We start from the raw sequence: 23,146 nt of genomic DNA on the forward strand, positions 1-23,146 counted from the left end.
TGTGCATGCAAGTGCACACACACAGAATTGGCTTCACCAGACCATGCCTAATTGATAGACACTATGTTTAGTGTCCAGTCTTATCCTGGTTGGCTTACGTAAAACAAACTAAAACCTCTTTCTCATTTCCTCCACCTGCCCCACCCGTTAATATAGACACAAATTAAATAATTAGGTAAGAGAGACTTCATCATTACCCTAAACGAATGGCAATTTGAAGATGGTTAGGGGAAGCTCAAGCAGTTTTCTGACACATGAGCTACCTATAGACCATCTACAATTCCACATCAACAAATAAAAAGCAGAGAGATATTAAAAGGGATGATTTCGTCGACTTTTAGGCATTTTAGAACAAAGAAGCAGCATTTAAACACAAATACTTGTTTTGAAGGCTGCCAGCTGGTGGAGTTTTTGATAGGCCTATTGTTTATGACTAGTGCTTTATATTTCATTTGCTCTGTTTCATATTGTTCGTTAATTCATTTTCTTTTTATTAAGACAGGGTCTCACTCTGTTGCCCAGGCTGGAGTGCAATGGCATGATCATAGCTCACCGCAATCTTGAATCCCTTGCCTCAAGCAATTCTCCCACCTCAGCATCCCAAAGTTCTGGGATTACAGGCATGAGCCACTGCGCCAGGCCTAATTTATTCTTAAATAGCTTAAATGTTTAAATGAAAGAAAAGAAACATGTATAAACAATATTAGACTGATGAGTTTGAATACAGAACATGCAAATCAGAATATGGACAAGCGTTAAGAAATGACCTCATGTGCACACAGTCTTTGAAATTAACAACAACAACAAAAAGAAATGAGCTCATATCTCTCACCTCTTGAAACTGAGATCTAATTTTCTTCTTCAAATTTAAGGAACAGCAAAAGAATAAGAAATATTGGTCGTGAGGCAGCTAAAAGAACTTAGAAGGTGTAGAACCCCTTCAACACAAGTTAGACAATGAAGAAACCAGTTGCCGTTGTAGATGGGTGTGGGTACAGAATTGAATCACTAAATTAGATAATTAGAAAAATGTTTTTCGGCCAGGCAGGGTGGCTCATGCCTGTAATCCCAGCACTTTGGGAGGCCGAGTCAGGCGGATCACAGAGTCAGGAGATCGAGATCATCCTGGCTAAAATGGTGAAACCTCGTCTCTACTAAAAATACAAAAACATTCATGCCTGTAATCCCAGCACTTTGGGAGGCTGAGGCAGGCAGATCACGAAGTCAGGAGATTGAGACCATCCTGGCTAACATGGTGAAAACCCCGTCTCTACTAAAAATACAAAAAAAAAAAAAAAAAATAGCCAGGCGTGGTGGCGGGTGCCTGTAGTCCCAACTGCTTAGGAGGCTGAGGCAGGAGAATGGAGTGAACCCGGGAGGCAGAGCTTATAGTGAGCTGAGATAGAATCACTGCCTTCAATCCTGGGTGACAGAGTGAGACTCTGTCTCAAAAAAAAAAAAAATTTTGTTTTTCAGTTTCAGGTGGGGCACAGGTGGCTCATGACTATAATCCCAGCACTTTGGGAGGCCAAGATGAGCGGATCACCTGAGGTCAGGAGTTTAAGACCAGCCTCCTGGCCAACATGGTGAAACCCTGACTCTACTAAAAATAGAAAAATTAGCCAGGTGTGGTGGAGTGTGCCTGTAGTTCCAGCTACTCAGGAGGCTGAGGGCAGAAGAATTGTTTGAACCTGGGGAGGCAGAGGTTGCAGTGAACCAAGATGGCACCACTGCACTCCAGCATGGGCAAAAGAGTGAGATGCTGTCTCAAAAAAAAAAAAAAAAAAAAAAAAAAAGGAAAGAAAAAGAAAAAGAAAAAAATTTGAAATGGTAAAAACTGGAATAAAAAAATAAGTGACACTTTGGGCTATAAGAAAATGTATGAACTTGAAGAATCATCCTAAATCTTGGGCTGAGATTGTAAATCTCTTCCGAATTGGGTTGAATTTTGTAAGCCCCATAAAGGAGAAGGAATAAGAATAAGTAAATCAAACACATATTAATAATACTCTCACAGTGGCTGGCAAGATGGCTGAATAGGAACAGCTCCAGTCTGCAGCTCCCAGTGAGATCAATGCAGAAGGCAGGTGATTTCTGCATTTCAAACTAAGGTACCTGGCTCATCTCACTGGGATTGGTTAGAGTGGGTGCAACCCACGGAGGGTGAGCCAAAGCAGGGTGGGGCGTTGCCTCACCTGGGAAACAAGGAGTTGGGGAACTCCCTACCCTAGCCAAGGGAAGCCCTGAGGGACTGTGCCATGAGGAACGGTGCATTCTGGCCCCAATACTACACTTTTCCGACGGTCTTCGGAACCCGCAGACCAGGAGATTCCCTCGGGTGCCTACACCATCAGCGCCATGGGTTTGAAGCACAAAACTGGGCTGCTGTTTGGGCAGACACTGAGCTAAATGCAGGAGTTTTTTTCCATACCCCAGTGGTGCCTGAAACGCCAGTGACACAGAACCGTTCACTCCCCTGGAAAAGGGGCTGAAGCCAGGGAGCCAAGTGGTCTAACTCAGAGGATCCCACCCTCACAGGGCCCAGCAAGCTACGTTCCACTGGCTTGAAATACTCGCCACTAGCACAGCAGTCTGAGGTCGACCTGGGACACTCAAGCTTGGTGGGAGGGAGGGGCATCTGCCATTACTGAGGTTTGAGTAGAAGGTTTCCCCCTCACAGTGTAAACAAAGCAGCAGGGAAGTTCGAACAGAGCAGATCCCCCCCACAGCACTGCAAAGCCGCTGTGGCCAGACTGCCTGTCTAGATTCCTCCTCTCTGGACAGGGCATCTCTGAAAGAAAGGCAGAACCCCAGTCAGGGGCTTATAGGTAAAACTCCCATCTCCCTGGGACAGAGCACCTGGGGGAAGGGGCAGCTATGGGTGCAGCTTCAGCAAACTTAAATGTTCCTGCCTGCCAGCTCTGAAGAGGACAGCAGATCTCCCAGCACAATGCTCAAGCTCTGCTAAGAGACAGACTACCTCCTCAAGTGGGTCTCTGACCCCCATGCCTCTTGACTGGGAGACACCTCCCAGCAGGGGTCGACAGACACCTCATACAGGAGAGCTCCAGCTGGCATCTAGCAGATGCCCCTCTGGGAAGAAGCTTCCAGAGGAAAGAACAAGCTGCAATCTTTGATGTTCTGCCGCCTCCGCTGGTGATACCCAGGCAAAAAGGGTCTGGAGTGGACCTCCAGCAAACTCCAGCAGACCTGCAGCAGAGGGGCCTGACTGTTAGAAAGAAAACTAACAAACAGAAAGGAATAGCATGTCCACTCAGAGACCCCATCCAAAGGTCACCAACATCAAAGACCAAAGGTAGATAAATTCATGAAGATGAGGAAAAATCAGCACGAAAAGGCTGAAAATTTCAAAAACCAGAATGACTCTTCTCTTCCAAAGTATCACAACTCCTTGCCAGCAAGGGAACAAAATTGGATGGAGAATGAATTTGACAAATTGACGGAAGTAGGCTTCAGAAGGTGGGTAATAACAAACTCCTCCGAGCTAAAAGAGCAAGTTCTAACCCAATGCAAAGAACCTAAGAACCTTGAAAAAAAGGCTAGACGAATTGCTAACTAGAATAAACAGTTTAGAGAAGAACATACATGACCTGATGGAGCTGAAAAACACAGCACAAGAACTTCGTGAAGCATACACAAGTATCAATAGCGGAATCGATCAAGCAGAAGAAAGGATATCAGAGATTGAATATCAACTTAATGAAATAAAGCATGAAGACAAAAAAAGAATGAAAAGGAATGAATAAAGCCTCCAAGAAATATGAGACTATGTGAAAAGACCAAACCTACATTTGATTGGTGTACCTAAAAGTGAAGGGGAGAATGGAACCAAATTGGAAAACACTCTTCAGGATATTATCCAGGAGAACTTCCCCCACCTAGCAAGACAGGCCAACATTCAAATTCAGGAAATTCAGAGAACACCACAAAGATACTCCTCAAGAAGAGCAACCCCAAGACAGATAATTGTCAGGTTGAAATGAAGAAAAAAATGTTAAGGGCAGCCAGAGAGAAAGGTCAGGTTACCCACAAAGGGAACCCCATCAGACTAACAGCTGATCTCTCAGCAGAAACTCTACAAGCCAGAAGAGAGTGGGGACCAATATTCAACATTTTTAAAGAAAAGAATTTTCAACCCAGAATTTCATATCCAGCCAAACTAAGCTTCATAAGTGAAGGAGAAATAAAATCCTTTACAGACAAGCAAATGCTGAGAGATTTTGTCACCACCAGGCCTGCCTTAGAAGAGCTCCTGAAGGAAGCACTAAATATGGAAAGGAAAAACCAGTACCAACCACTGCAAAAACGTATCAAATTGTAAAGAATATCAACACTATTAAGAAACTGAATCAACTAATGTGTAAAATAACCAGCTAGCATCATAATGACAGGATAAAATTCACACATAACAATATTAACCTTAAATGTAAACGGGCTAAATGCCCCAATTAAAAGACACAGACTGACCAATTGGATAAAGAGCCAAGACCCATTGGTGTGCTCTATTCAGGAGATCCATCTCATGTGCAAAGACACACATAGGCTCAAAATAAAGGGATGGAGGAATATTTACCAAGCAAATGGAAAGAAAAAAAAAAAAAAGAAGCAGGGATTGCAATCCTAGTCTCTGATAAAACAGACTTTAAATCAACAAAGATCAAAAGAGACAAATAAGGGCATTGCATAATGGTAAAGGGATCAATGCAAAAAGAAGAGCTAACTATCCTAAATATATATGCACCCAATAGAGGAGCACGCAGATTCATAAAGCAAGTTCTTAGAGACCTACAAAGAGACTTAGACTCCCACACAATAATAGTGGGAGGCTTTAACACCCCACTGTCAATATTAGATCAACGAGACAGAAAATTAACAAGGATATTCAGGATTTGAACTCAGCCCTGGACAAAGCGGACCTAATAGACATCTACAGAACTCTCCACCCCAAAACAACAGAATATACATTCTTCTCGGCACCACATTGCACTTAGTTTAAAATTGACTGCATCATTAGAAGTAAAACACCTCCTCAGCAAATGCAAAAGAACTGAAATAATAACAAACAGTCTCTCAGACCACAGTGCAATCAAATTAGAACTCAGGATTAAGGAACTCACTCAAAACCACAAAACTACAAGGAAACTGAACAACCTGCTCCTGAATGACTACTAGGTAAATAATGAAATTAAAGCAGAAATAAATAAGTTATTTGAAAGCAATGAGAACAAACACACAATGTACCAGAATCTCTGGGATACAGCTAAAGCAGTGTTTAGAAGTAAATTTATAGCACTAAATGCCCATAGGAGAAAGTGGGAAAGATCTAAAATCAACACCCTAACATCACAATGAAAAGAACTAGAGAAGCAAGAGCTAACAAACTGAAAAGCTAGCAGAAGACAAGAAACAACTAAGATCAGAGCAGAACTGAAGAAGATAGAGACATGAACAACCCTTTAAAAAAATCAATGAACGCAGGAGCTGGTTTTTTGAAAAGACTAACAAAATAGACCACTAACAAGACAAATAAAGAAGAAAAGAGAGAAGACTCAAATAGACACACAAAAATGATAAAGAGGATATCACCACTGATCCCACAGAAATACAAACTACCATCAGAGAATACTATAAACACCCTTACACAAATAAACTAGAAAATCTAGAAGAAATTCATAAATTCCTGGACACATACACCCTCCCAAGACTAAACCAGGAAGAAGGTGAATCCCTGAATAGACTAATAACAGGTTCTGAAATTGAGGCAGTAATTAATAGCCTACGAACCAAAAAAAGGCCAGGAACAGATGGATTCACAGCCAAATTCTACCAGAGGTACAAAAAGGAGCTGGTACCATTCCTTCTGAAACTATTCCAAACAACAGAAAAAGAGGGACTCTTCCCTACCTCATTTTAGGCGGCCAGCATTATCCTGATACCAAAACCTGGCAGAGACACAACAAAAAAAGAAAACTTCAGGCCACCTGAAATTCAGGCACCTGATGAACATCAATGCGAAAATCCTCAATAAAATACTGGCAAACTGAATCCAGCAGCACATCAAAAAGCTTATCCACCACAATCAAGTCAGCTTCATCCCTGGGATGCCAGGCTGGTTCAACATATGCAAATTAATAAATGTAATCCATCACATAAACAGAACCAATGACCAAAAACCACATGATTATCTCAATAGATGCAGAAAAGGCCTTCAATAAAACTCAACACCCATTCATGCTAAAAACTCTCAATAAACTAGGTATTGATGGAACGTATCTCAAAATAATAAGAGCTATTTATGACAAACCCACAGCCAATATCACACTGAATGGGCAAAAGCTGGAAGCATTCCTTTTGAAAACCGGCACAAGACAAGGACACCCTCTCTCACCACTCCTACTCAACATAGTATTGGAAGATCTGGCCGGAGCAATCAGGCAAGGAAAGAAAAAAAGGGTATTCAAATAGGAAGACAGGAAGTCAAATTGGCCCTGTTTGCAGATGACATGATTGTATATTTAGAAAACCCCAGTGCCTCAGCCCAAAATCTCCTTAAGCTGATAAGCAACGTCAGCAAAGTCTTAGGATACAAAATCAATGTGCAAAAATCACAAGCATTCCTATATACCAACAACAGACACACAGAAAACCAAATCATGAGTGAACTCCCATTCACAATTGCTACAAAGAGAATAAAATACCTAGGAATCCAACTTACAAGGGATGTGAAGGACCTCTTCAAGAAAACTACAAACCACTGCTCAAGGAAATAAGAGAGGACACAAACAAATGGAAGGACATCTCATGCTCATGGATAGAACCAATAATGTGAAAATGGCCATACTGCTCAAAGTAATTTATAGATTCAATGCTATCCCCATCAAGCTACCACTGACTTTCTTCACAGAATTAGAAAAAACTACTTTAAATTTCACATGGAAGCAAAAAAGAGCCCATATAGCCAATACAATCCTAAGCAAAAAGAACAAAGCTGGAGGCAGCACACTACCTGACTTCAAACAATACTACAAGGCTACAGTAACCAAAACAGCATGGTACTGGTACCAAAACAGATATATAGATCAATGGAACAGAACAGAAGCCTCAGGAATAACACTACACATCTAGAGCCATCTGATCCTTGACCAACCCGACAAAAACAAGCATTGGGAAAAGAATTCCCTATTTAATAAATAGTGTTGGGAAAACTGGCTAGCCATATGCAGAAAACTGAAACTGGACCCCTTCCTTACCCCTTATACAAAAATTAACTCAAGATGGATTAAAGACTTAAACATAAGACCTAAAACCGTAAAAACCCTAGAATAAAACCTAGGCAATACCATGTAGGACACAGACATAGGCAAAGACTTCATGACTAAAGCACCAAAAGCAATGGCAACAAAAGCCAAAATTGACAAATGGGATCAAATTAAACTAAAGAGCTTCTGCACAACAAAAGAAACTATCATCAGAGTGAACAGCCAACCTACAGAATGGGAGCAAATTTTTGCAATCTATCCATCTGACAAAGGGTTCATATCCAGAATCTACAAGGAATTTAAACAAATTTACAAGAAAAAAACAACCCCATCAAAAAGTGGCCACAGGATATGAACAGACACTTCTCAACGTATTTCTGTGGCCAACAAACATGTGAAAAAAAGCTCATCACCACTGGTCATTACAGAAATGCAAATCAAAACCACAATGAGATACCCTCTCACGCCAGTTAGAATGGCGATCATTAAAAAGTCAGGAAACAACAGATGCTAGAGAGGATGTGGAGAAATAGGAACACTTTTACACTGTTGTTGGGAGTGTAAATTAGTTCAACCATTGTGGAAGACAGTGTGGCGACTCCTCAAGGGTCTAGAACCAGAAATACCATTTGACCCAACAATCCCATTACTGGGTATATACCCAAAGGATTATAAATCATTCTACTCTAAAGACACACGCACATGTATGTTTATTGCAGCAACTATTCACAACAGCAAAGACTTGGAACCAACCCAAATGCCCATCAATGATAGACTGGATAAAGAAAATGTGGCACATATACACCATGGAATACTATGTAGCCATAAAAAGGATGAGTTTATATCCTTTGCAGGGACATGGATGAAGCTGGAAACCATCATTCTCAGCAAACTAACACAAGAACAGAAAACCAAACATCGCATGTTCTCACTCGTAAGTGGGAACTGAATAATGAAAACACATGGACACAGTGAGGGGAACATCACACACCGGGGTCTGTCAGGGGGTAGGGGGCTAAGGAAGTGATAGCATTAGAAGAAATACCTAATGTAGATGACGGGTTGATGGGTGCAGCAAACCACCATGGCACGTGTATACCTATGTAACAAACCTGCACGTTCTGCACATGTATCCCAGAACTTAAAGTATAAAAAAAAGAATACTCTCAAGACGAACTTTAAAATAAATAAACATGAGTCAGCACTGAATTTTTAAAATCTTGTCCTTATTTATGGTATTTAAATCTGATATTAAATAATCTATCAGAGTTGTGATTAGTTTATGATTTAACAGTATAAATGTGATTACTTGATTTGATTACATTTAGAAACAATATTAGAATGTTTAGAATTAAGAGAGTATGGTTTTGTGGGGTTTGTTTTTTGTTTTTTGTGGGGTTTTTTTGACAGAGTTTTACTCTGTCACCCAGGTTGGAGTGCAGTGGCTTGATTAGCAAAATGTTGAGGCTCATTGCAGCTTCAACTTCCTGGGCTCAAGTTATCCTCCCACTTCAGCCTCCCAAGTAGCTGGGACTACAAATGTGTGCTACCATGCCCAGCTAATTTTTACACTTTTTGTAGAGATGCGGTTTCTCCATGCTTCCCAAACTGGTCTCAGACTCCTGGTCTCCAGCAATCCTCCCGTCCTGGCCTCCTGAAGTGCTAGGACTACAGACATGAGCCACCATGCCTGGCCAAGAGAGTAAGATTTATTTAATCGATCTACCAGAATCACTTAACTGCTTAGATTTTGCTTGACAGCTTTTTCGGAGGTTTGAAATATTTGAGGATACTTGGGTTTTTAAAATGTGTAAATAGGTTTTAAAATGTTAAAAGAAAATGTAATAATTTAATTAACTGAATTAATAAGTGAAGCAAACAGTAAATTGAAACCTAATCAAAGGATTAAGAAACATCCCTTTAATTTTTATACGCAAAAAACTAGATTTATAAAAATTAAAATGAGCATTAAAGCCTTAGAAAAACTAGTTTTTTTTAGTTTATATTCCACTCTAATAAAGTCAGCATCAACTAAAACATGCAGCTACAAATGTCTCTTTGCACACAGAAAGACCCTATCAAATATTTGAAAACTCAGCAGCAGAGAAAACAGTTGTATCCCATTACAGTACTGATGAAGATGGGAGGATGAGAGACATCAACAGAGCATTGGCTCACCAGCTGTCCCACAGCATTATCCTATACCCTTCCCCCAACATTAGAGTCTATTTTTTTCTGCCTTAGGATTGCAAAAAATTTGGAAAGAATTCCCAGATATATTGTTGAGTATCAAGAGGCTAAGAGCAAAACAGTGTATATTATTTTATTAGTTAGGATATCAGGTTAGCTGCCATTTAAAAAGGGTCTAATCATTTATAGTTCAAGGCTAATATGACACCTTCATGGTCTCAGAGACATAGACCCTTCCTATCATGTTGCTTTTTCACCCTTAACACCTTACTTCCATCTTATGGTAAAATATGGCTGCTGCAGCTCCTACCATCGGGTTACATCTTCCTCTAAAAGGGAAGAAAGCCTCCTTTCCTTTTCGGGTCATCACTCAGAAATTGCTACATCACTTCAGTTTACATTCCATCATCACATGGCCACAATTAGCAGCAGCTAAGCTAAGAAGTATAGTATTTAGCTGGGTATCCATGTGCCCAGATAAAACATCTTGTATTACAGAGAATCTGTATTCAGGAGACTGCTAGCAGTCTCTGCCACAAATATGCCACTTTTTATGTAAAAAAAAAAAAAAAAAAAGTAAAAAACCATCAAGAGCATCTATTCACATATGTGCATAAAGAAAATCTGAAAGTTTAGGAAGCACATAAGATGCATACAATAAATCAGTGGTTCTAGAACACTGGCCCACAGTACAATGTCAGTATCTAGTGAAGTTTTCATTAGCAAAAAGTAAAATTAAAAAAAAAAACACATAATGAGCATGAGTTCATCATACATTTAAGTTTATTCAATTTAAAGTGTTATCTTCCATTAGGCCCTTCTACTATTTGAAGTTCAAGTATTCTTTCTTTATGCAATAATGTTGATACTAAATGGTAATGATGGCAGTGGCGGGCCATCTGGAGCAGCCGCTGCCATCATGCCGGCTGCAGCAGGAAAGCGTGGCTGGGGCTGCATGTTTCATGGAGCTGGTAAGAGGCAGGCACAAGCAGGATCCTTGCCCCTTCTGAGTTGGGGTGGAAGCTGCCTGGGTGCTGCAGCAGCCGCCCAAACTGCAGCTGCAGACCCAGGCATCCCTGTGCTCTCAGGGCTCAGGAGCAGGCAGGAGCCCTACCCTGCTGGCCACTGCTGCAGCTGCCAAAACCACAGCTGCAGACCCAGGCACCCCTATACCCTTGGGGGCCCAGGAAGGCCCCCCTGCCCTTGCAGGCTTGGAAGTGCCTGCTTCTGCTGCCTGGCTTCTCCCTGCTGTTGGCACCCACTCCAATCTCAGAGCAAAGTTGGGGCCATGGGAAGCCAAGGGGGGCACTGAGGGAAGCTTGGTGCTGGGCCACAGGCACCCCTTGGCACATGGGCATCCTGGGTGCCATGAACAGCAGCTGGAGACAGACAGGCTCCTGGACAGGAGGTGGGTCCCTAGTGAGGGCCTGAAGGCTGTTGGCTGGGCTGCCAGTCCCATGGACCAGAGTGGGAGCTTGTGGTGCCTTTTCCAGGCCTACCCATGGCCACCCATGGACCAATCGGTGCACACTTCCTCCCCTCTGTGGCCCTGTAGGGGCTAAAAGAGCTGTAACACAAACAGGGCTGAAATATGCCCCTTGCTTGCCACATTGTGAACAAAGAGGAGAGAAGAGCTGTGGCCCTTTGAGGACCCCAGACCTAGGAGTCCCCTAAGCCAGGGCTGTGACTGCCTTTGGGGCCCTAAGGTTCCTGGAGTCTCCAAGCTTCTGGATACCACCATGTTCCCCAGTGCCAGCAGTGGAAGCTACTTGTGGCATGCCTGGTCTGGCCGCAGCCTCACAGAGAGCCGGTGCCTTTGCTGGCACCTGGAGCTGCCCACCCTGCTACAGCAAAAGGCATGTCTGACTCTGCACAGTGGCCGGACCCCATGCTCGCTCACACACCCCTCACTATTCCATGCCTGACTCTCCCTTGGCAGGTGTGGGACCCAGGCTGGTAATGTGAGCCAAGCACAGCTTGCCAGGCCAAGTGAGCAAAACAAGCTCAATGGGCCTTAGCAAAACTCAGGCAAAGGCATCACCAGCCACAGAGGTTTCCAGACAGAAAAATACCCCAAAGATCCTGTAAAAGTAATGTATTTCTCCATTTAGCAAATGTTATGAAACACCCAGGCACTATACAAGATGCTGAGGATTCTCATGTTACAATAGTCTCTACACTCATAAAATTTAGAGGCTAGCGGAGAAGGAGGATGGTAAGTACAATTTCAAACTAGGAAAAGCACTATTTTTAAAAAGAAATGTAGCAGGTGCTATGGGAGAAATATTCTGAGGAACTTAATTTGGACTGGGGTGTCAGCAAAGGCTTCCAGGAGGAAGAGATATTTAAGATGCATTCTCAAAATGAGTATCAGTTCACTAGAAGACCAGTAGAAAAGAGTGTTGTAGGCAGACAGATTGGCATGTGCAGAGGCCTAAGAAGGATGAGTCTGGCCCGCTGAAGATTCTAAAATATGATTCTGTGGCCAGAACTAAGTAATCATGGGGAATAATGGCAGAGGGTCATTAGGGGACAGATAGAGGGTCTCACAGGCCATGCACAGATTTAAATTTGCACCCAAGACATAGAAATGTTCTGAGCAGAAAAACAACAATCCAATTTACATTTTTAAAAGGTCACTCTGGCTGGCAGAGTGAATAGTGAATTTGGGGCTAGGGAATGATAGATAAATTTAGCAATTCAGATAGAGATGGGGGTGGCAGAGAGAATGGCAAGAAGCGGACACAGCAGAGATTTGCCCCCATGGGGTAGATTTTGGTGAGCTGTCTGGCTCTAGGAGACAAAAGCAGAAGAACCAAGGCTCTGGCATCAGACCACCCAGATTCAAACCCTGGCCCCACTCTGGCCAGTGAATCTTGCCATAGGATAGGCCTCAATTTTCCCATCTGTAGAATGGAGAGGATACTACCTCTACCTCAAACATGGTGAGGAATAAACGAAATCACTGATTAAAGTACCTAGAATAATGACTGAATGTATAAACGTCACTGCTTTAATATTGCCTTTTCCATTATTAGCATTAGGTATAACAGAAAAAGAATAAAAAAGACTCGATTCTGCTGAGCCAACTGTTTCAGAATAAAGCAACAGAAAAGAACAATTTACAAATTTCTCAACTGTAGTTTTGATTACATATCAAAATCTTACCATGTATAGTTACTAGGAAAAGTCTTTATGAAAATACAAGAAAATGGGCTGGTTCATGCCTATAATCTTCTGTGCTATGGGAGGCTGAGGCAGGAGGATTGCTTGAGACCAGGAGTTCAAGACCAGCCTGGGCAACACAGGGACACCTTGTCTCTACAATAAATAAATAAATAAGCTGGGCATACAGATGCACCTGTAGTCCCAGCTACTCAGGAGGCTGAAGTGAGAGGATCCCTTGAACCCAGAAGTTTGAGACAGAAGTTGATCACACCACTGCACTCCAGCCTAGGCAACAGAGTGAGACCCTGTCTCAAAAAAAAAAAAAAAAAAAAAGGAAAGAAGGAAGCGAAAGGAAGGAGGGAAGGAGGGAAGGAGGGAAGGAGGGAAGGAGGGAAGGAGGGAAGGAGGGAAGGAGGGAAGGAAGGAAGGAAGGGAGTGAGGGACAGAGGGAGGGAGGGAGGAGGCAAGAAGGCAGGCAGGCAGAATACGAGTATTATTTTCCAAATCTCATCTTATTCCTGGAATCCAGGCTCAATTTTCATATCCTTACACCACTTACCCAAAAAAAATCAATTCTGGAATTCTCCAATTTTCCCTTCTTCAAGGCCCAGCCCAGGCCTGTGTTCCTTTTATGAACCTTCTTAGACAATCACAAACAAAAAAGACTTTCAGCTACTGTAAGGAATTCTTTATACTACTCAGCTGGTATTTCATGTAAACCACCAGAAAGAGAGAGACATATCTTCATTCAACCAGTATTTGAGCTAAGTTCTGCACTTAGCATTGTGGGTTCAATAGTGAGCAGAGATCTCATGGAGTTCAAGGTCTCATGTGAAACTCTTCAACACACTCATCAAATTGCCAGGATGTAGTCAATCCACAGTTATTCAGACACTGGAGCATATAATATCATACATTGGAGTTCCCACACACGTTTGGTCACTATTATTATTTCACTTATTTCAGTAGGTTTTTTTGGGGAACAGGTGGTGTTTGGTTACACAGGTAAGTTCTGAAGTGGTGATTTCTGAGGTTCTGGTGCACCCATCACCCAAACAGTGTACACTGGACCCAACATGTAGTCTTCTAGCCTTCACCCCCTCCCCCACCATTTTCCCTGAGTCCCAAAAGTCAAAAAATATGGAATGCTTCATGAATTTGCATGTCATCCTTGCACAGGGGCCATGCTAATCTTCCATGTATCACTCCAATTTTAGTATATGTGCTGCTGAAGTGAGTGCATGGTCACTATTATGTTTTTTAGCCTTCTGTATAAATGACAGCATGCTATTCCAAGAAGTAACTATTTTCAAGATCGCATATAAGACCACTGGAAATAGAACCCAGTGGGCTGATGGCAATACACAGAGGTTTCTTTTCTAGTCTAATTTTAGCACTTAAATTGATTTCATAAAATCAAATACTATGTCAATAACTAGTTTTGACATAGTATTTGAATAGTTTTGCTTTGTTTTAAATTTGTACTATCTGGTAAGGAAAAAAGAGAGAAAAGTAAATTACCTATATCCTTGAGTCCAAGGCTTATGTCCATATAAATTAACATTTTTGAGGGTGAAATGCCTTTGCATTGATATGTATATTTACTATGGTGGCATTTGCTTTTCTGAAAGGCTGTTTTCAAATCAATGGCATATCTCATAATCAATGTTGCCTTAGAAACTAGGAAATTCAACATGAAGACTCAGACTAACTCTGGGTCCTTCTGCCAATTAGCTACTAATCACCTGGCCCCGTGACATCTGCTGAGTCCCTTCACTCCTCTGGACCTTTGCCACCCCATCCATAGGATGAAAGTTTGTACTTGTGTTTCTCAAACACTGTAGGAAGGAACCAATTTTTAAAATTTTCCATCAGTTGAAGACTGATACATTTATGAAATACAATAAAAATACTCTTTGATGCCACAGCAATGTTAAATTGCTATAAAGGTTTCTAAACACAGGTGCATTTTGAGTGGTGTTGATGAAGACTACTAATGGCTTACCACTAAATGGATTAGAAGATAATTCTACAAAAGATTAATCACCTTCATTTGATTTTTATTAGTAATATAATTAACATATTTTTCAATTACACAGTAGCTGAGCAACAGAAGCACATATTCTGGGATGGGTTACTCAGAAAGGAAGGTCTTATTTATGGCAGATTCAAGAGAGAAATGGCATGGATAATCCATCTAATAATAACTGACAACTGATCATCAATCAGAAGATGGCTTTCAGGCAAAACAATAAAAAATACATTTTACTTTTTTCTCTCATTCATTAAAAAAGCACAAAATATTAGAATTTGTCAGTCAATTTTTAAAAAGCAAACTTGACAACAGGAGTATTACTCTTTGGATGGAAATATCAGCCATCTTAATCCATTCTGTGTTATAAAGGAATACCTGAGGCTGGGTAATTTATAAAGAAAAGAGGTTTATTTGGCTCATGAATCTCATGGCTAGAAAGTTCAAAACTAGGCATCTGCATCTGATGAGGGCCTTGGGCTGCTTCCACTCTTGGGGGAAGGTGAAGGAGAGCTGGTGTGTGTAGAGATAATGTGGTAAGAGAGGAAGCAAGAGAGAGGTGGGGAAGTGCCAGGCTCTTTTGAACAACCAGCTCTCTCAAGAATACAGTGAGAACTCACTCCCAAGGGAGGGCACTAATCTATTCTTGAGGGGTCTGACCCAACGACCTAAACACCTCGCAGCAGGTCCCACCTCCAACACTGGGGATCAAATTTTCAACATGAGATTTGAAAGAGACATTCAAACCACAGCACAAGCCAATGTTCCATGGAGAGTGAATTTTCAATGAGAAGATTGATATATGATGGCTCTTACTAGAATATGGTTCCTCAGCACTCCTAAGTCCATTAATAGAAGCATAACTACCTAATGGTTATTAGCCATAAGATCATTGCAGTTTTTAGGAGCACAGCTTTTTGAAGAGTACATGCAAGTACAAGGATCTATGCAAACATGAACATTTGCTACTTTTTGAAACGATTCTTGCCAAGGTAAAACATACATATGTGCTTGCTCTTCCTCTTTGTCCACCAGCCTGGCACCCTAGGACAAATGCAAAAAGACTCCTACAAATTACCCAGCTCAGCCCTTAAAGTCCCTTCATCAAATTGATGAGGGAGAGATTTCTTCACCTGCCAGCAACAAAGTATTCCCTAGACAGATTAGTCTCAGGTGCATCCTGGAAGTCTGCCGAAAGCCCAGTGTGACAATCAGAGGCTGAGCAGCTCCTGAGCTCCAGGCCAATGCCATAAAACAGAGGTTCTCAAACTTGAGTGTGTATTAGGATCACCTGGAGAGCTTATTAAAATGCAGATTGCTGGCTCCACTCCAGAAGTTCTGCTTCAGAGAGCTAAGATGGGGACTTAAGAGTTTGCATTTCTAACAAGGTCCCAGGAGGTACTGATGCCAATGCTGCAGATCCTGGGAACACACTTTAAGAACCACCTGCAGAAAACATCTGATGACAGAATTTGAAAGACCTCAGAGGTCATCTGGTCCAAGCTTTTCATTTTACAGGTAAGGACCCTGGGGTTCAGAGGAAATGTCTTGCTCCTGGTCATATACCCAATAACTCAGAGCCTCCCCTCACCAAAAAAAGAAACTCGGTTCCCAGAGCCTAAACATACTGCTCATCTCATGATGCCAAGTTCTGGCCACACATCAGGTCGCCACTCTGAGAAGGAGCACCAACAGGGACTTCATGCTGCTGACTGTCCTCTGCACATGCCCTTCTGGGACGTACATGGTAGCTCTATCAGGACCTCACAATGGTAGGTGAATGGCCTGAGCCCAGATAGCAGATTGGCAGCGCAATGGGAACTACTTCTTGAATCTGGGGAAAGGGGTGGTAGGAGAAGAGCTGCGGACTCAAAACACATTTACTGGTGATGTTTACAGCTCCTGGAGTACTAACTTCTTGAAGAAAAAAATAGTTTCCATTAAGAGGTACTGGGTCATGAACTAATCAGATTTCTGCTGGCTTGAACTTTCAGCTTCCGAAGTCTTACCACTTTTCACTGTTCTTTGCTATTAATTTCCTTTTTTGTTCCACAATTCCAAGAATATCACTGTCTCCTTTACCTTGACTCTCGTTATAATGGACTCTTTAAACCTAAGAAGCACACACTGAAAAGGGAAAAAAACAGACATCTGGCCCTAAAACCTGCAGTGGCCATTAATTGAGTAGATGTTGACCTCACCTCACCCATCAACTTCAGAGAAAATTTAAATTTGGCACAATTCAAACCACATATGGAATGAATTTCTATATCCTATCAGCAACCCCATAATTTTCTTAAATTAAAAAGTATATTTTAACTTGTTATCTATTCTATTGTTAAAGTTGTTGAGCTGGGTGCAGTGGCTCATGCCTGTGATTCCAATGACTCTGGAGGCTGAGGTAGGAGGATCGCTTGAGGCCAGGAGTTCAAAAGCAGCCTGGGCAATAGCAAGACCCCATCTCCAAAGAAATATTTAAAACCTAGCCGGGTGTGGTAGCATGCCTGTAGTCCCAGCTACTCGGCAGGCTGAGGTGGGAGGATTGCTTGAGCCCAGGAGGCCAAGGCTTTAGTAAACCATGAAAAGAAAAATTGTTTTTGTTGTTAATACAGAGAGTACCAGGAGCAGGCATATCACATAGGTAATACTTTTCTTTTGTGTTCATATTCTAGAAAACTTTAGCTTTTATTGCTACTCTCTGGTTTTATATGCAAAAGTTTATTCTGAAAAAATACTGGAAGATCAATATATTAAATATCAAATGTAGTCTTATAGTGAAGTAATTAACGACTCTCTCTCTCTCTCTGAATAATCATGAGCACTTGCTTATTCTATCTGTAACATGGGTATATCAACATGTATTCATGGAAGAATATTTCATATTTGATAGTCAACTAGCCTATCTCATTTCAGATTGGTCAAGTATCATTCTGGCTTTCAAAGCTCACACTGTACCATCCAGTCATTATTAAAACATTGCACCAGGCACAAAACTGGTTCAGGTGCCAGGATACAGGAACAAGACAGCACAGCCCCAGTCCCACAGAGCTTGCAATCTATTTGGGGGCAGACGAGTCAACAAGTAAGTAAATAAGAATATCAGGTCAATTCCAAGATAACAGCTATGAAGAAATAAAGCAAAGTTATAGAACCAGGCAACTAACAGTAAATGGTGCAAGGATAATTTCAGGTAGTGTGATCTGGAAAGGCCTTGTCAAGAGATGAACTTTTGAGCTGAGACGTGAAGATAAGGAAGAAACAGCCATGTATGTGGAACAAGAGCGGGGAACAGAAAAGAATGTTCCAGGCAGAAAAAAGAGCAAGCTTAAAGACCCAGAGGAAACAAATGTTGTGTTTGAAAAACACAAAGAAGGTGAGTTTGGCTTCAGCCCAGCAAACCAGTGGGAGAATGACCCTGTGTACATTCTGAGAGGTAGGAAAGCATTTGGCATTTATTCCAAGTGTAAGTAAAAGACACTGAATTTAAGTAAGGTAATAATATAATCTAAGTTTTTAAATGGACCAAAGAAGGGCAAATGTGGGCGGTGGGAAATCAAGAGGACACTGCAATAACGCAGGTGAATTGCAGCTTTGGATAGGGGAAGAAGTGGTGAGATTTGGCAAATGTTTAACACCAGAGACAATGCTGGCAGATGGGCTGTGGGAGTTTCCTGGGATAATAGGATACATGTGTGAAATTTTCATAGCCCTGTAGAATAAAGGCATGATTTTAAAAAACAAATTCAAGAAATTAACTAGAGCAATATTAAATACACCTTAATATTTAAAGACATCTGCCTCCTTTTCTTTTCATGATTCCACTGTCTGAAAGCTTACATTTTAGTTTTTGAGTTTGCCTTTACCAATCCATTTAGGAAAAGTTATTTTATGGAAAATATCACATTTTTGTTGTAGATCTTTGTAATTTGGCGCTGCCCAGCATCTGAGCACTTATCTTCTGGGGGAAGAGTTTCAAGAAAGGTAGGAGGCAGCAGCCCACCCCCTTTCCCTATGGTAGAAAGCTAAGGCTGGCAGAATTTTATTTAACAAGCACCTAAAATAAATAGCACTGACTATGTGCCAGGCACTATTGTAAACGCTCTAAAAATGACAACTCATTTAATCCTCATAATAGTATCTGCCTCATTGGGTTGTTATTCCCCTTTAACAGATGAAGAAACTAATGTACATTCCTGGATGCACACAGCTTATCAGTGGAAAAGCCTATATTTTAAACCCAGCAAGGCTGGCTCCAAAGAACATGCTAACCGCTATGTCACACTGCCTCCCCCCAACAACCTGGTAGATGAGCACAATCAGACAGATGGAGGTTTTGAAAAGTGACACCAGGGTGCAGAAGATGGTCACAGGTGATTTGCAGCTCTGCTGTGAATATAAGTGTCTAGCAGCAGCAGCAGCAGCTGCGACTGGCAGGGTGGTGGAGTCCACTGACTGTGTCCTTGACAGTCTTGTCTGGTACTAGCATTTGCTATGTCCAGAGTCCCTTAAATCCTGCCCTTTTGCGGCGCCTCCTCTCCAATTTCCATTAATTCTATTTCCTGCTTCCACTCTAATAAATTATTACTCTGCTTACATGGTCAACAATCAAGAATCTTGGCCAGCATGGCTAATTTACCCATCAGCAGAGAGCCAATCTCCATAATGAATGTGAGGGCTCTTGCAGAGGCTTTTGTGGTCCCTTCCAACTTTAGAACCCTTGGATTTCCGCTAGTATATTTTCTTCCTCTAACAGTATTTGTAGCTGTGGCTACCTGGCTCACAGGGATCCCAGTCCCCGGCCATCTGCACTCAGGTGACAGTCATGTCCGTGATACATGTCCCCTGGCCAGAAATGATTGATCCAGGAGTGCACCCTGATGCCACAACCTGGCTATAAAGGTCTGCAGAGAGGGCTCTCAAGCTTGGAAGGGGATGGGGTCAAGTCCTGTTGACGGCTGTGCCTTGAGTCCCCTAACCCAACTGCCCTGGCACTTGCTCTTTCTCATTTATTATTCAAATCCTCTTTGAATTCCATGAGATGCCCTGGTGACAGTCCTTCCGATAAATTATTGTCTCCTCTTTGAATTTCAACCATCTTTAGTATCATCGTAGCTTTGCTCCAATAATTCACTGAAAATCCCTCTCTGACTTCCCAATATCATGAACTCCCTTCATATAGCCCTACAGATGGGAGTTGTTACAGTGGTATTTTCTCCTTGTGGTTTAAGTATCATGGGAAATGAGAAAGCAAAAGATGACATAGACTAGAAGGCATCTTTTAAAAAGAAAAAAAAAAAGACCGTTTGAAGATTAAGACTTTATTTACATTGCTTTTTGCCAAACTCCACTGTCAGATTTTTCCACTTTATATCTGCCCACAGCTTAAGACTTATTAAAGCCTCAAAAATTTCATCCTCTAATGACATGATTTAGCACCTTGATTCTTTAGGTACTTGGATACTGTACTAGTAATTGATCTGAATTAGGGACTTGATATCTTTGTTTCAAGTGGCTTAAAGATTTTTTTTAAAAGATCCAGTTCTCCAATAAAAGGAACCAGAGCCCCTCTGAGAAACGGCTGATTTCTTCCCCAGCTGGGGAAGAATTGGTAGAAGACGAGCCTGGGGCATGTTATGCCAGAAAACAATGAAATGCTCAAAAAAAAAAAAAAAAAACAACAGACAGAGGCATGTCACAGTGACACAGGAGCCAGCTTGAAGGGGATCTCATTGCACAAGTCGGGTATGATTTGAGCACCAAAATGATTAAGAACAGAAATGAAGTAAAAAATCATTGAGGGAAAAAAACCTAGGTATTCATGAATTTGCATGGGAAGGAAGGAAGGAAGGAGGGGAGGGGAAGGAAGGAAGGAAGGAAGGAAGGAAGGAAGGAAGGAAGGAAGGAAGGAAGGAAGGGCAAAGGTAAGGCTGTTGCAGTAGAATGTCAAGTGCCAACTGGTAAATGTGGAGAGTGCTGGAGTTGGAAAATCATTCTGCAGATACCATGTTATAGATTGGATCAAATGGAAACCATCAATGACTCCTAAATCTTGATAAGAAGCAGGGTATTTACTAGCCTTATAAAGTGTCTCTCCACAAAATTATGATACAGTGGATAAAACAGACAATATCTTAACCAGGCCATCAGAGTTATCACCACCACAGAGGAGCAGATGGACATGGTGTGCCTCCAGATGCCACCCCCGAGAAGGACACAACAGCACGTATCCAGTGTTCCAGCCAGAAAAGCACAGTGGGAATCGCTAATCGTAAGAAAGTCACCAGTTAAATCCCAAATGAGAAATCGTCTGTTAAAAAAAAGGGAGAGGGGACTGTATTTTTCAAAACTTCAGTGTCGTAGAAGCAATGACTTTGTGGAAAAGTTCCAGATTAAAGAAACTAAAAGGATATGAGAACCAAATGCAATCCCTGAGCCTCCTCTGGACCCTGTACTGGAGGTGGGGGAACACCACTAAGGACATTATTGGGTGAACCAACAAAACTGGGATATGGATAATAGATTGGACACAAATATTGCATCAAAGTGAAATGTACAGACATTTCATAAGTGTACTGCGCTTATGTAAGAGATTATCCCTATTTTTAGAAAAACACGCTTAAGTGTTTAGGGAAAAAAAGGCCGCAATACATATAACTTACCCTCAAACATTGCCAAGGGAAAAGGGCATACCTATGTTGTTTGTGCTATTCTTATTGTTGCAAATTCTTTATAAATTTTAAATTGGTTCCAAATAAAAAGTAAACAAACAAAAAAAAAAGATTTGGAGCAGGAGATTGACTGCAAAGGCACAGGGAACTTTCTAGGATGATGGAAGTGTTTATAGATTGTGATCATACATTTGTCAAAACTCAAAGTGTACACTTAAGACTGGTGACTTACTGTATTCAATAAAGATGATTTGCAAAAGGTACAGAGGGTAAAAGTCCAGTATTTCAAAAGGTTCTGTATTCATTTAAGGGTAGACAGAAGAAGAGGTACGTGCATTTGCCTCTTGAAAGGCCTCAGGAACTGCTGTGTTATAGATGGAAGCAAACTATCTGGTGAGATTGGTTTGCTCCAGCCAGGATGAACAGAAGCCACAGACAAAACCACACAATCCTCCTTTCTGAGCATATTATGGCAAAAAAGCAAGCATTTTTATTTTAATGTCTATTTTAGAGTGAACACAATACTCACATAACTGGTTAAAATAAAACACAGGCCAGGTACGGTGGCTCATGCCTGTAATCCCAGCACTTTGGGAGGCTGAGGCAGGCAGATCACTTGAGGTCAGGAGTTTGAGACCAGCCTGGCCAACATGGTGAAACCCTGTCTCTACTAAAAAATATATAAAAATTAGCTGGGCGTGGTAGTGGATGCCTGTAATTCCAGCTACTTGTGAGGTTGAGGCAGGAGAATCACTTGAACCTGGGAGGCAGAGGTTCCAGTGAGCCATGATCGTGCCATTACACTCCAGCCTGGGCAACAGAGCATGACTCTGTCTCAAAAAACAAACAAACAAAAATAAAATCAAACACAAAACTCAATGAAATCTGGTCCCCAAGGGATCCTTCATATGATCCCAGATCCTAAGAACACCATTTACTGTCCTCAGAAATTTCCCTAGATGGTGAGGAGAGTTTGTGCATGTCTCACCCAAGCCCCCATGCGCAGACAATTGTTTGCATCTTACCCTCACCATAGTTCAAGGCCCACTCAGATGATGCCTCCTCCAGAGGCTCCCCCTTTACGCTCTGCCTGTTCTACCTCTTAATCTCTGTTAAGCTTTTATGACCATCTTCCTCATAACAGCTATTTGTGAACTGTCCTTCTCCAACTCAGCCCTTGGGAAGGAATCCCTGCACTGTGGCTGGCACCTTGGAAAAGGCTGTTGCATTGAACTAAGCTCAGATAAAGGAACGTGGGCATATTTACCATTTCATTCCTTTTCTTCTTCAGAGTGGGAAGGTGTTGTCATTTTTTTTTTTTTTTTTTTTTTTTGAGACAGAGTTTCACTCTTGTCACCCAGGCTGGAGTGCAATGGTGCTATCTCAGTTCACTGCAACCTCCACCTCCCAGGTTCAAGCGATTATCTTGCCTCAACCTCCTGAGAAGCTGGGATTACAAGCATGTGCCACCACACCCGGCTAATTTTGTATTTTTAGTAGAGACGGTGTTTCTCCATGTTTGTCAGGCTGGTCTTGAACTCCTGACCTCAGGTGATCCGCCCGCCTCAGCCTCCCAAAGTGCTGCGATTACATGGGTGAGCCACTGCACCCAATCGGTGTTGTCACTTTCTACCTTAAAACTCACACTATTTGCACCATTTTCTGGAATGGACTTCCTGCCCAGGAACATGATGGCTAATTCTGAAATGGGCTTTTGTTATAACCAATCCAATAAAACTTTTTGGGACCAGATTTTCAACTTTTTGGTGTAAGTAGGAAGAGGAATTTTAAATCAGTTTATGGCTCAG

At 41.8% G+C, this 23,146-nt stretch overlaps 1 protein-coding gene and 1 non-coding gene across 2 annotated transcripts in view; both read right to left on the bottom strand.

The window, feature by feature from the left end:
- GNA14 (G protein subunit alpha 14) overlaps window positions 1-23,146 on the bottom strand; it is a 229,366-nt gene that overhangs the window by 198,380 nt on the left and 7,840 nt on the right. The gene's annotated exons all lie outside the window — the stretch shown is intronic.
- LOC112440957 (U6 spliceosomal RNA) lies at window positions 13,773-13,879 on the bottom strand. Its single transcript, XR_003028934.1, has one exon. It is a non-coding gene; the product is annotated as a U6 spliceosomal RNA (small nuclear RNA).

The sequence above is a fragment of the Pan paniscus genome, chromosome 11 (assembly GCF_029289425.2).
Source record: "Pan paniscus chromosome 11, NHGRI_mPanPan1-v2.0_pri, whole genome shotgun sequence".
NCBI lineage: Eukaryota > Metazoa > Chordata > Mammalia > Primates > Hominidae > Pan > Pan paniscus.